Genomic DNA, 14,359 nt, shown 5'->3' with positions numbered 1-14,359 from the left:
CGTGAACAATTTTACTCAGGTAACTCTACTGATATAACAAAATTTACTTAGTTTTTTAGGGATGATTGCCCACAAATTCTCAATAGGACCTAGACCTGGAGAATTTGGAGGCCACCACAAGTGCTGAATACCCAAATATGTACAACACTCCTGGAGAACCCTGGGATGGTGACTGCTCACATTGTCATTCTGGAAAATGAATGGCTTGAAGTTCTCTCCATTGACATTATTCATTGCAGTACTTAATATTTCATTTTTAAGGATATCACAGTATTTTAACTCTGTAATCGAAGCTATGCAAATCTTGATTCTTCCCCCTCCTTTAGAACACATTGCTGCCCACAGAATTACACTTTCACTGAACTACTTTGTTTCCACAACACAATCTTTCGTCAGTTCCTCTCTTGATTCCATTTATAGTTTCGAACCACTGTCATTGCTGTACACATTAAATTCCTTTTCACCCGAAAACATTACTCCGTTTCAGTCTATGGACGTCCAGTGTTGATAAAGACTGAGAAACCTTTTTCTTCCATCTACATACTGTTTTGTTAGGTGGGTTTTTAGGTTATTTTTGTTTGCAGGTTTTTTCTTCATAAGGTTGAGGTCAGGAAGTCTTCTTTTGATGGGGAGTTGAGACTGCAGACTCTCGCTCACTCTTAAAAACAATCTCCCTTCAGTACAGTTCTCTGTCTTATTTTGCTATAATTTCCATTGCCCTGCTCAATCTGGGACTGCTGATTTTCTTCTAACTATATTTGTACTTCTTACTTGACTTTACAGTTTCAGCATGTCTCTCCGGTACATTTACCACAGTTTTATGGTCAATTGATAATTTCCTAGCATCTTCTCTATTCGAGAGTCTGTCAGCTTTGAGTCTCAAAATCATTCCTTGCTTCATTGGAGAAACGTTTTTCTCTCTTTCTCATAACGTGTAAAACCAAATATTTATACAATTAACTATGATAACATAAAGATTTTGTTTATTTATGGTATAATAGCATAATAGATAAATATAAAAACTATCTGGATACTTACTTAATTATTTTTTCCCACAATTCTTCACAAAATGCATACAATTTCCTTAGTGAACAGATGACACAAAATGGAGGGAAGACAAGCTAGGTATCAGGGGGAGTGTAATAAAATTTCCAGGAATATAAGTGGCATCTAGTACCAATTGTCGTAACTAACTGATTTATATTTAATTTCAGTCTTTGTTACATCAAATAAAAAACTGCCTTTTTTTATAGACCGCTACGGTCGCAAGTTCGAATCCTGCCTCGGGCATGGATGTGTGTGATGTCCTTAGGTTAGTTAGGTTTAACTAGTTCTAAGTTCTAGGGTCTAATGACCTCAGAAGTTGAGCCCCATAGTGCTCAGAGCCATTTGAACCATTTTGATTTGTACTGCGTGTGTGTCAGACCTTGTGGTCTGACGGCAAACTGTCAGCCTGGGAATGGAGAGGTCAGGCCACTGATATTTCTCAATGAGAAGGGTTTGGCGGAAACAATATGTGGTTTGGATTCCACGTTGCACTGTTGGTCCCATTTCCTCGATTGGATAACTGGGGTAGGTTAGGAACACGCAAGTCGTCGAATTGGCATCCAGTAGAAAGACTTGTGCCAGACGATTGAGCCATGCGAAATTATTATTGTTATTTATATACATAATAAAGTTTGTACGGAATGCTCAGAGTGCGAATCCTATTCAACACTTGTCCGTTTTTTTCCTTAGTGGGAGGCCTTTTCCATTTCTGTTTCCTCTTACTCAGCTGCGGTGGCCAGTCATGAGCGTGTCAGATGTGTTGTTCATATGTTTACTGTGGGAATGTGCGCCTTTACGTGGCTGAAACATAACTCATAGGCCGCAACACCATTCAAGTCGGCAGGAGATCATGCAAGCAAATGAGAAACTTCTTGTATTAAGCGTAGTTTGTAAATTCTAGAATTCCTTTCCATACCACTTTGATCTCTAATCATTAGCTCCACCCTCCTCCCCAACGACCCCCTTGGATCACATCTGTTGTAAGATGATTTCAAACACTAATACACAAAAGATTTTAGCGGTCTTTAAGTCCGCAGTGTCTCATGCTTTTTGCCTTAAACATAATGTCTGCTGGTTAACGTTGACAGCGACTAGATGTAAATGAGTACTTGTGATGTCATTTGATTTGTATGTATTCGGTCCCCATCAGCCGCCACGCCGAGCCTCTTCCTGGACTGCTATGAAAAAGGATGGCGCTGAATTAACAGCAATATGGGGTTGTCCAAAAAGATGTTACTTCTTATATGGGACTGTTTTTATTTTATTATTTATTACTAATTTATTCTTATTTTATTTTATTCATCTTAATATAAAATCATACACTTTGTACACAAGTCTAAATGAAGCTAGTGCGCATCTTTGAAGTGTACTCCTAGGTTCCCAAGCATGTACACAGTCTTTTCACTATACAGGGCATAGCTCGTTCACAGATTTCGGTAGGTATACAGTGGACAGCTTGGGTTATGCGTTCCTTAAGGTCATTAATGTCAGTCGACCTTGTAGCGCACACACATTCTTCCACTATTTCCCATAGCTAGAAATCACATGGAGTCAAATTGGGTAACCTTGGTGGTCTCGTCAAAGGTCCACCTCTTCCAGTCCAGAGCCTACCACATGTTTCATCTAGGTAAGGTTGAATCTTGAAAGAATAGTGTGGTGTGTACCATTTTGCTGGAAGCAACCTGACGTTTCCATACTTTGAGGAAGATTATCAACAATAAAATTCTGCAATATCTAGGTAAGAACCTTCCGTTACAGTCTGATCATTAAAAAAATGGACTAAGTACTTAAAACATACCGGACCACACCATACAGTTTGGAGGGGATCCAGAATGCTCTCTTAGTTCATGGGGATTGTCTGTACTCCTAATGAGGTAACTGTTCTTATTCTTGTTGTCGCTGACATGAAATGTGGCTTCATCCGACATACAGAACACAACTTAAGGGTCTATCTCCGTCATTTCTAATAATACTAAAGCAGTTCGTACATGATCAATTTTGTCAGCGTCATATAGGGTCTGTATCATTTGAATGTGGTACGGTATCATTCCCAGGTCGAGGTGGAGAATTCTTAGGACACTCGTCCGTGCGCTTCCAGTTTCGAATGCCAATCTCATACTTGACATTCATGGGCTCCTAATCGTTGTGACTTGAATATTTAAGATGCTCCCGTCTGCTCTCACACTTTTTGGATGTCCACTGTTAAGCTTACAATCATTGGTCACAGATGCGTCGTACACGCATTTGTCATGCAGTCGATGGATAGTTAAACGGCTTGGACGATCCCTATGAAACCGCTTCTGATTTTTTTACCTTTACAGTTGTGGTTGTTGCAGTCTCTTCCATCCAAGCTGTTACCGTCCTTCTCTCTTTCAAAGTAAGGCCGGTGACCATCTCTAATCTGCAACAAAAGAAAATTTAAAATTATGGAGTGCCATGTGAATGGTAACATCTTTCTGGATAACCCAGTGTATGAAGACCTTGGTCGTAATCAGTGGCATGCGACAGTCGACGAGAAACAATTGTTGCATGGAGAAGATGTTACGTGATGGTTTTATTCGTATTAGTTGATAGTGGCACGATAAACCGAGAAGAGACAGCTCTATCTCTAGTATCAGATGTTCACTAATGGCAACATTGTCAGGATGTGCCCGTGTAAATAGTGGTAAATGCCAAAAGCATGGCTACCAGTAGTAGTAATGCGTATTGTGTTCGGGCCAGGAAAATGCATTTCAGGGACGCTTTATGGTAAAAGGATATTGGGGAAAACGACGAGTCAGACAAAGATCTGGATACATTCCTGGACGAAAATGCCCTTCAAAAGTAGTCGATAATCAGGAGTACGTGAGCAATTATGTGAGCAAGTAAACAATGTTGTGCCCCTTACCATTTTTTTCGCGACAGAGTGAAGGTAGAAATTTAAGGGCTATCCTTAACATCGTTGATGTGCTGTAGTATGGGGACCATAAAATTAATTTTGTATTCTGCTGAATCGTAGATTAATTTTTGAGGTTGTTATACTTTATTATTGCAAAAAGTGGTAATGAAAATGTCAGTGTTGTGAACTGCAACAGTTCGAATTTCACAATTATGGATTTTTGAGAGGTTTCACAGCAATGTTTCGTGAACTCTCCCAGCAAGTAAACACTGGTAAGTCAGTGCTAACACATGTTAAGTGCACTCAGTTTGCAAGTACTCTATGGTGTATAGTTAAGAATAAAATTTTGAACAGAATTTAAGTTTTAAGAACTATGTCGTGTTACTCTAGATATATTTGAAAACAATAACTTATTCTTCTTGCGTTACTGCCTCTGTAGGACCACGGGTAGCCCCTTCGTGGACTGCATTTTCCTGTTCTTTTCCCAGAACCTCTTCATTCTTTCTCTTCTTCTCTCCCGCTCTTCTTCCGAGATCTTCACTTTCCATTTCTCCTGTCGACTCCATTGGTGACACTCTAATATTTTCTGTATTCTTCTCTGTCATTGATCTCCGGCATATTGGTCGGTGTATATTTGTTCCTCCAATTGTCCTTTCCTTCGGCCTTGATCCCCAATTCCAACCAGTCCTTCCGAAATTCGACAACCCACTTGGTTCCTGTCTTTCCCCTTGTCCTCCCTGTTGTTTCCCATACTCTCTTCGTCACTCTGTCCATACTCATCCTAACTACATGTCCAGCAAACCTTGCCCTTTTGAGTCTGATTTCCCTGGATATTGTTCTCATGTTCCGGAACAATTCTTCCCTAGGTCTTCGCATCCACCTCTCTCCACCTCTTTTGGGACCTAGTATTTTTCTCAGTATTTTTCTCTCTTCTTTCTCTAGTTTTTCTGCCCCATTTCTTCCTATTGTCATCGTCTCAGCAGCACATAATACTGCATTCCTCACCGTTGCCTTGTAGTGGCTTATCTTTGCCTCTGTGGATATATTCTTTTTAGGTTCGCCGATGACATTGTAATTCTGTCAGAGACAGCAAAGGACTTGGAAGAGCAGTTGGACGGAATGGATAGTGTCTTGAAAGGAGGGTATAAGATGAACATCAACAAAAGCAAAACGAGGATAATGGAATGTAGTCGAATTAAGTCGGGTGATGCTGAGGGAATTAGATTAGGAAATGAGATACTTAAAGCAGTAAAGGTGTTTTGCTATTTGGGGAGCAAAATAACTGATGATCGTCGAAGTAGAGAGGATATAAAATGTAGACTGGCAATGGCAAGGAAAGCGTTTCTGAAGAAGAGGAATTTGTTAACATCAAGTATAGATTTGTCAGGAAGTCGTTTCTGAAAGTAGTTGTATGGAGCGTAGCCATGTATGGAAGTGAAACATGGACGATAACTAGTTTCGACTAGAAGAGACTAGAAGCTTTCGAAATGTGGTGCTACAGAAGAATGCTGAAGATTAGATGGGTAGATCATATGAGTAATGAGGAGGTATTGAATAGGATTGGGGAGAAGAATGGTTCAAATGGCTCTGAGAACTATGGGACTTAACAGCCATGGTCATCAGTCCCCTAGAACTTAGAACTATTGGAGGGCAGCGTGGAGAGTAAAAATCGTAGAGGAAGACCAAGTGATGAATACACTAAACAGATTCAGAAGGATGTAGGTTGCAGAAGGTACTGGGAGATGAAGAAGCTTGCACAGCATAGAGTAGCATGGAGAGCTGCAACAAACCAGTCTCAGGATTGAAGACCACAACAACAACAACATCTCTCTCGTCATGCAGAAACATGACCTCATCTTCTTTATCCTCTCTGCTATTCCCTCCTTGCTCCTGTTCCTTCCTCTTATAAATTCTCCAATGTATTTAAATTTCTCCACCATTTGCACAGTGCCTTCCGGTGTTTCCCAGTCTGCAGTGGTATTTAATGTCTTTGTCTTGTGACAGGTGATCCTCAGTATCTCCTTTCTGGCTACCTTGCTTAAGTTGTCGAGTTGTGTCTTTGCATCTTCTTCCGTCTCACTTACTATTGCTATGTCATCAGCAAAGGCTAGGCAGTCCACTTGAGCCCTGTTGTCCTATTTGTCCCCCACATGGGTCTTTGGTATTCCCATTTCCTCGTTTATTGCTCTCCACTGCCTGATCACTTCGTCAAACAATAACTTATCTGAATAAAAAGTCACGCTGTATGTAATTGAGATATCTCATTTATGAGATTTTATCGAAACTTTATTGTTCAATGTCTCAAAACAAACAACTTGTCCTACAGCATTGTTTACAACCGAAGTCTCGCCGGCCGCGGCGGACGAGCGGTTCTAGGCGCCTCAGTCCTGAACCGCGCTGCTGCTACGGTGGAAGGTTCGAATCCTGCCTCGGGTATGGATGTCCTTAGGTTAGTTAGGTTTAATTAGTTCTAAGTTCTAGGGGACTGATGACCTCAGATGTTAAGTCCCATAGTGCTCAGAGCCATTTGAACCATTTGAACCAACCGAAGTCTCCATATTATATTCGAACGTCAACCTGGTAGTCATGATCGTTCCCCGTGGACGACTGTGAAGCTCTGACGCCATGGAAGTGACGAAATCGATGTGGTTATTCAATTTCTTTGTCATGTTTGTTCTCCTCCGTACAGGTATCGCTATTGCTGTTTGCTGGTCAGATCTGTAACCAATATGGTGAGGAAAACGTGTCGCTGAGGGCTCACGGGTTTGTCTCAGCTTGGGGGGGGGGGGGGGGGGGACGGAGGGAAGGAGGGGGGAGGGTGAAATAAGAAGCTGCCTCCTCGGACGCGGCGCGTCTGTTGCGGCGAGCGCGCACAAGCGCGGCCTTTGTAACCGTCCGGCGGCTAATGCGGCCGACATTAATTGCATGTATAATTCATGGCCGTAATTAAGCACGCGGACTGGACCTGACCAGACCACAGCCGACTGGAGTCGCATCGATTTTTCGGCGTCCCTCTGCGGCTCATATCGCGTCGCGGGACTCTTGCTTCCAAGAAGTCTGCGGCAGCAGTAGTTGGGGCGCCCGTCTTTCGCCGGCGTCCAAGAGCTCACGGCGGCTAACGGCGGATTCAGCTCTCGTTATGGCGCAGTGGCGTGCGGCATTGTATGTATCTGGGCCTGCTGTTCGTTGATATAGAAATGAGGATGGGAGGCGCGTAGTATTGGAACTTATAGAACTGAAAACGTAAGTAATTTAGCACATTATTTACAGTTTGGAAAGCTTAAAAAGGGCTCAACTTCTTAGAAAGAAAACTAACCAAAGAAGAAATTAAAAGATATCCTAGATACGAACAAGTAACTACACTACTGTCCGCGATAACTGCAACATCAGGACGGAGACATGTGATTACAATGAAATTTATTCCACAGATTAGGAACATGACATTACACAAGTGATTAGAATCGCAGAATGTTCATGCACTCTGACCATGTGAATTCTGTTTGGTGTGAATCCCCCTCGTGCTACAATCGCAGCCTCTAGACATCGTGACATGGAATCAACGCCGGCCGGAGTGGCCGTGCGGTTCTAGGCGCTATAGTCTGGAGCCGAGCGATCGCTACGGTCGCAGGTTCGAATCCTGTCTCGGGCATGGATGTGTGTGATGTCCTTAGGTGAGTTAGGTTTAATTAGTTCTAAGTTCAGTCGCATAGTGCTCAGAGCCATTTGAACCATGGAATCAACGAGAGCCTGGGTATGTTGCTGGACAAAACGCTGGCACGCGGCTTGTAGGCGCGTCCACAAACCATCGAAAGTGGTTGCAGGGGGACCAGAACTAAGCTGCTGACTGACTGCATACCATACATATTCGACGGGTGACACGTCAGACAAAGTGCCGGCCAAGGAAGCTGTTGTAACTATTGTTCTTCGAAGAAATTGTATACATTCTTCATCACATGTGGCCAGGCATGCCGGCCGGAGTGGCAGAGCGGCTCTAGGCGCTACAGTCTGGAAGCGTGCGACCGCTACGGTTGCAGGTTCGAATCCTGCCTCGGGCATGGATGTGTGTGATGTCCTTAGGTTAGTTAGGTTTACGTAGTTCTAAGTTCTAGGGGACTGATGACCTCAGAAGTTAAGTGCCATAGTGCTCAGAGTTTTTTTTGGCCAGGCATTGTCCTGCTGAAACATGGTATGTGAGGCCGCCTGCAGCAGGGGCAATATCTCGTGCTCTAAAAGCTTGCTGATGTAGTGCTTACTGTCCAGATTGCCCTCAATACGCAGGAGGCGAGTTCGCCTGTTGACGCCAATGGCGCCCAAGGCATCAATCACTCTTGCCATTTTTCCGCTACGCCTCTCAACAATGCAGTCTGTCCACGATAGTGCCTAACACGTACTCTGTCGTGAAGATAGGACAAAAAATTGTTCAAATGGTTCTGAGCACTATGGGACTTAACTGCTGTGGTCATCAGCCCCCTAGAACTTAGAACTTCTTAAACCTAACCTAAGAACATCACACACATCCATGCCCGAGGCAGGATTCGAAGCTGCGACCGTAGCGGCCACGCGAATCCAGACTGTAGGGCCTAGAACCGCACGGCCAGTCCGGCCGGCGAAGGTAGTACAAGCTGAAGTAGGACTCGTTCGGAAACACTACATTTTGATGCCAGTAACGGCGTCCACGTGCCCATTGCGCAGTGAAACAGCAGTAGTTTCTGGTTAGTGGAAACCGATTGATTGATTTAGGGGGTAAAGGACCTGTGAAAACCGACCAAATAGCATTCCTACTACCCGTTCAGTACTCAACAGAGGGCAATGAACTGTCGACGCAGACATGTCGCAGGTTCGAATCCTGCCTCGGGCATAGATGTGGGTGATGTGCTAAGGTAAGTTTAAGTAGTTCTAAGTCTATGGGACTGATGACCTCAGATGTCAAGTCCCATAGTGCTTAGAGCCATTTGAACCATTTTTTTGCGTTCTTGACACTGCGTCATTCATGAAAGCGCAGCAATATTTACCATTTGTAACAAGTGTTGCGTGCGCAGGACATAAATTAAGAACAAGAAGCAATCATAAACGGTAGTGCTAATATTCTGGGGCATTTCACGTGGAGGCGCGCTGCTTCAAAGCAATGTACAGCGTGTCTGTAGTACCATCTGCCCTTTTATGCCTCTATGGTTCCGACCGAGCGTGACATAACGCCGACCTGCCTGGCCACACAAAAGAGGACGCTACTATGCCTTCGTGCACGCCACCTCTCCGCAGTCTTAAGAACTTATCCACTGTTCTACACGTCCTTCGATTTTGGAATGATTCAGACCATTCCTTCTAGGAGTTGCAATATACAAGAATAGTAATGTACTTACGTCACTCACCGATATTACCATGTTTTATATTCTAATGTCCCAGTCAGTTCCATTTTACATCGGCAGTCTGCGCGTTTGTAAAAGTCATCGTATTTTGCGATGAGTGAACTTTGTGATGAAATAATTATAGAACCAGTCTTTAGCTGAAATAAGGGTCTCTGTTACGAACAAAAGTGCCAAGGCTGAAACATAGTTTTGTCTCCAGGCAGTTGTTACAGTTTGTTGCAGCTCGAACTAAATTGCTGCCGTTTAATGAACGCACTAAGCAATACGGACGCTGCCGTTGAATAATTAAAATGAATGAAGTAAAACAAATTTAGCCCGAAAAAATGTAAGGTAAGTAAACAATATAATTTTCGTCCAGTGATCGCTAAAAAGTTCAAATGTGTGTGAATTTCTAAGTGACAAAACTGTTTAGGTCATCGGTGCCTAGAATTACACATTACTTAAACTAATTTATGCTAAGAATAACACTCACCCCCATTACCGAGGGAGGACTCGAATCTCCGGAGGGAGAGTGATCGCTAACGTAATACTCTCTTTACCTAGCACAATCGGTTTAGGCGTTATATGGCTATCTTTAGAACGCTTCTATGTAACAACTAAACTTGTTCAAGAAATTTGCTTCAGAATTTTTACAGAAGTAACTTTCCTGACGGCGATGGCAATACTGAGTTAAGCGTCGGTGGACCGGACTCTGACTGCTTGCTGCTTTCTGTAAGCCGCTTTCACACACACACACAAACAAACAAACAATTGAAGTGCGCCACAGCTCGTGACAGGAAAAAACGGGCTCAAGAAACAGTTATAAAAGAAATGATATTGGCTCTGAGCACTATGGGACTTAACTGCTGTGGTCATCCGTCCCCTAGAACTTAGAACTACTTAAACCTAACTAACCTAAGGACATCACACACTTCCATGCCCGAGGCAGGATTCGAACCTGCGACCGTAGCGGTCGCGCGGTTCCAGACTGTAGCGCCTAGAACCTCTCGGCCACTCCGACCGGCCGAAATGGTATTGGAAGAGAAAAGGCTGTCGGCTATGACAAGCAAACGAACAGCTGGCTTGAAAATACCATCTACAGATGCAGCACTCTTCCAAGATTTTGGAATATTATTGTATAAAATCGCTTCCAGAACCCTCTTTTGATCACTTCTTGAGTACATTTACTAGCCCTGAACCCTTAAAATGTTGGGTTAACCGAAAATATGTCGAGGATTCATAGGACAGTTGCACGATTCATCGTGGATTTGTACAGTTAGCACAACAGCCTCACTGAATGCTCGAGTCTCCTACGGCTCGAGTTGCCAAACAACGACCGTTCCGCAGAAGTCGCAATCGAAATCCACTCTATGGGATTCAACTTATTTTAAGATGTTATTTCGCTGTTCTGCTGATAGACTTGAGAGTGTGTTAGCCGTTTCCCGCGTGTGCATCTCGTTATGTTAACTGTTAACTCATCACAAGTACGATATGGATGCTGGCCAGTCGCTGAAAGCGGGGAACCGCTGTACACTCGCAGTCATTTGTCAGTAGCACCACTTCGCTCGGATGAAATCAGACTTTGGGACCACTGAAAATGAAGATGTCGACTGCTTCGACAAAGTAGCTGGTGTGACAGGAGATACGGCCTCCTGGACTTATACAGACGCGTGATGGACTACCAACGGGAACTGGAGGAAACCACAAGACTTAGAGGCGAGAATTGCACGATAATATGGGTCCCATTTTCCACGAAATGTCATACAATTTCAAAGCCTAGGCAGCTCGTCTCCCTAATAAGCAGATTCACATTTAAGAACTGATGTTTCTGTAAAGATCTTCACAGACTGCATGTAGGGAAACCATTTTGCTCTGGTGGAGAAGGAGAGGACGCGGGTCACCTTCCCTTTGGGTGCCCCAGACAACGTGGAAGTTCTACAATCAGTTCACAAGTACTTGTGCAGCTTGATCAGTTGTTCCCAGCTTACATGACGTCTCTGCTGCAAACACAGAATCAAAGATTTTGCTACGTGTTGTACAGATCCACTGTCGCTGGAGGTATCCACATCTAAGGCCAACACATCACTGACCGTGATCTGCACAGAAGTCTTCTGTGACTAGTGGCCTGCAACTACGTATGTTCTGTTTACAGCGCACATGCGTGTGTGTGTGTGTGTGTGTGTGTGTGTGTGTGTGCGCAAGCGTAAAAACAAACATACATTCTAACAATAATTTTTTGTCAATACATGCATATAATATGTAACATGAGGTAGCTAAAGGCCAATAAATTCGGATTCAGTTCATTGTAGTCGAATGTGGCAGGCTGCGTAAGAAAGGCGTTTTGGGCCACCAGAACTTTACTTTCGAAATTCAGGGAGCCCACTTCGTAACATGAGTCCAGAAGCATACCATTCCATTTGACATAAATCTCGTGTAATGAGATGAATTAGATAAATTCGGGCTTTTACAGTGGAGTACCGAAAGTCAATGCTTCCGTCGTACCGATCATGAATAGAATAGGAAAAAGCAGCGGGAGAAGGATAAGATTGCAGAGTACATGTAAATGTGGATTTAAAGTAATTGACATTGTGGGATTGACTTGCAGTGTATCTAGAGTTTGTGTAAAAATGTCAAGCGTCCTGTTCGAGATAGTGATAAGATAATGACTGTGTTTAGTGTTACTAAAAACGCAGAGTCATGAAATGACCAGTAACGTGTGATGACTCAGCGCTTCCTGTGAAATGTGCCTTACGACCGTCATCAGAGCTGCCTCGGGGTCGCGGGATATCCCATCGCGACCGCAGCCAGAATCCCCGCTATCTTAGCTCCATAGATTTACGGGGAAACGTTTATTGGCGGAACCGGATAAATCTTCAGCACTGCTCATTGTGCACGAGCGATGGGGCACAGCATCTCCGAGGTAGCGAGGAAGTGGGAATTTTCTCGAGACCATTTCACGAATGTACCGTAAATATCAGAAATCCGGTAAAACATCAAATCTCCGACATCGCTGCGGCCGGAAAAAGAACGGGACCAACGACGACTGAACAGAGTCGTTCAACGTGACAGAAGTCCAACCCTCCCGAAAACCGCTGCAAATTTCAAAGCTGGGCCATCAAAAAGTGTCAACGTGCGAACCATTCACCGAGACGTCATCGATATGGGCTTTCGGAGCCGAAGGCTCACTCTTGTACCCTTGATGACTGCACGACACAAAGCTTTACGCCTCGCTTGGGCGACATTGTACTGTTGATGACTGGAAACATGTTGCCTGGAGGGACGAGTCTCGTTTCACATTGTACCGAGCGGATGGACGAGTGCGGGTATGGAGACAATCTCAAGAATCCATGGATCACACATGTGAGAAGGGGGCTGTTTAAGCTGGCGGAGGCTCTGTAATGGTGTGGGGCGTGTGCAGTTGATGTGATATGGGAATCCTGGTACGTCTAGATATGACTCCGATAGCTGACACTTATGTAAGCACCCTGTCTGATCACCTGCATCCATTCCTGGCCATTGTGCATTCCGACGGACTTGGGTAATTCCAGCAGACCATTGCGACACCCCACACGTCCAGCATTACTACAGAGTGGCTCCAGGAACACTCTTCTGAGTTTAAATACTTCCGCTGGCCACCAAACTCCCCAGGCATTAACATTATGGAGCATGTCTGGGATGCCTTGCAACGTGTTGTTCAGAAGAGATCTCCACCCCCTCGTACTATTACGGATAGCCCTGCAGGATTCATGGTGTCAATTCCCTCCAGCACTACTTCAGACATTAGTCGAGACCATGCTACGTCGTGTTGCGGCACTTCTGCGTGATCACGGGGTCCTACACAATATTAGGCACGTGTCCCAGTTTCTTGGGTGTTCAGGTGTATTGCATGGTCAGGAATAGATGGGGTGCATTCAGGGAAGACGCCAAAAGTCTGCAGGTGGCATTACGGCCAAATGGCCAGGTGATTCATACGAGAGCAGGAAGAGACGTGTTGTCGTCTCGGGAGCCAACAGCAGAAAGATCGTGCTCGTCTGGGCCCAGCACTCTCTTCCCACCTACCGGGGGCTCACGTGAGAAATTCCCTACGCTAACATTCGTCGACGATTGGGGCGATTTTCGCCACGTCCATTTCCGTTCGCCAGTAATCCTTTAAAGTGAGAACGATGCTAAACCAGCAATGCGGGCTGGTGCTGTGACCGAACCGTAGCGGTTTCCCGGGTACCAGCACTCTTAACCGAAGAAACTAATTCAAAAAATTTTAATAAGCTATCTCGATTCCCTCCAAAGGGGTGACCACTTACATATTCCTATAGCCCCCAGAAATAAATAATATGGAAATCATGGAGAGAAAATTGCTCCAGATATATGTCACATGGTGTAATTATGCTTGCGGTCGAGTTATTTTAAACATAAGGCAGAATGCTATGAACAGTGGGATTTGGTTGCTGTTGGCTCATCTTTGTCACCTGTAGCAGGTGACATTGGTATGGAGCATTCCGAATAAAATCATCAAGTGGTGTAGTACTAGAAACATCTTGATGCCTCCGCTACGTTGATACTTGTTTTTATCTGGATGCACAACGAGTAGGAGCTACATATATTACACGATTTTCGGAACAACATTCATCTAGAAACCATCTTCACTGTGGAGATGGAGAGTGATGTCGGTTTTCTGTTTTTAGATGCGTTGCTCTAGAGAAGGCCTGACTGACAATACCTTAGAGCACAAAATTTATTCTAAACCTAATTATCTAGGCGCCATTTAGCTCCATCGCCGAGGCCAGAAGCAAGCTGCCCTAAGCATTGTCTTTGCGTGCATTGTGTTCAGTGCTAGATTTTCTTAAGGGAACATTGATGGGCAATCGCTGTGATCACCTTTTCATAAACAGTGCTTTCAAACCAAGCGGTAATGATAGTGCAGACAAGAAAAACGAGGAACCTGTAGCACATTCCGTAAGGTTGCGTTTGTGACTAGAGTAGCTGACCTCATAGGCAGAATCCTTCGGGAGAAAGGTATGGGGACTACATTTTGCAGTCAGCAAACATAAAAGACTTCTTCGACCTGCCTGACAGCCTTCACACTGCAGGA

This window comes from Schistocerca gregaria, chromosome 1 (assembly GCF_023897955.1).
Source record: "Schistocerca gregaria isolate iqSchGreg1 chromosome 1, iqSchGreg1.2, whole genome shotgun sequence".
Lineage (NCBI taxonomy): Eukaryota > Metazoa > Arthropoda > Insecta > Orthoptera > Acrididae > Schistocerca > Schistocerca gregaria.
Note: the sequence above shows the minus strand (reverse complement) of the source record.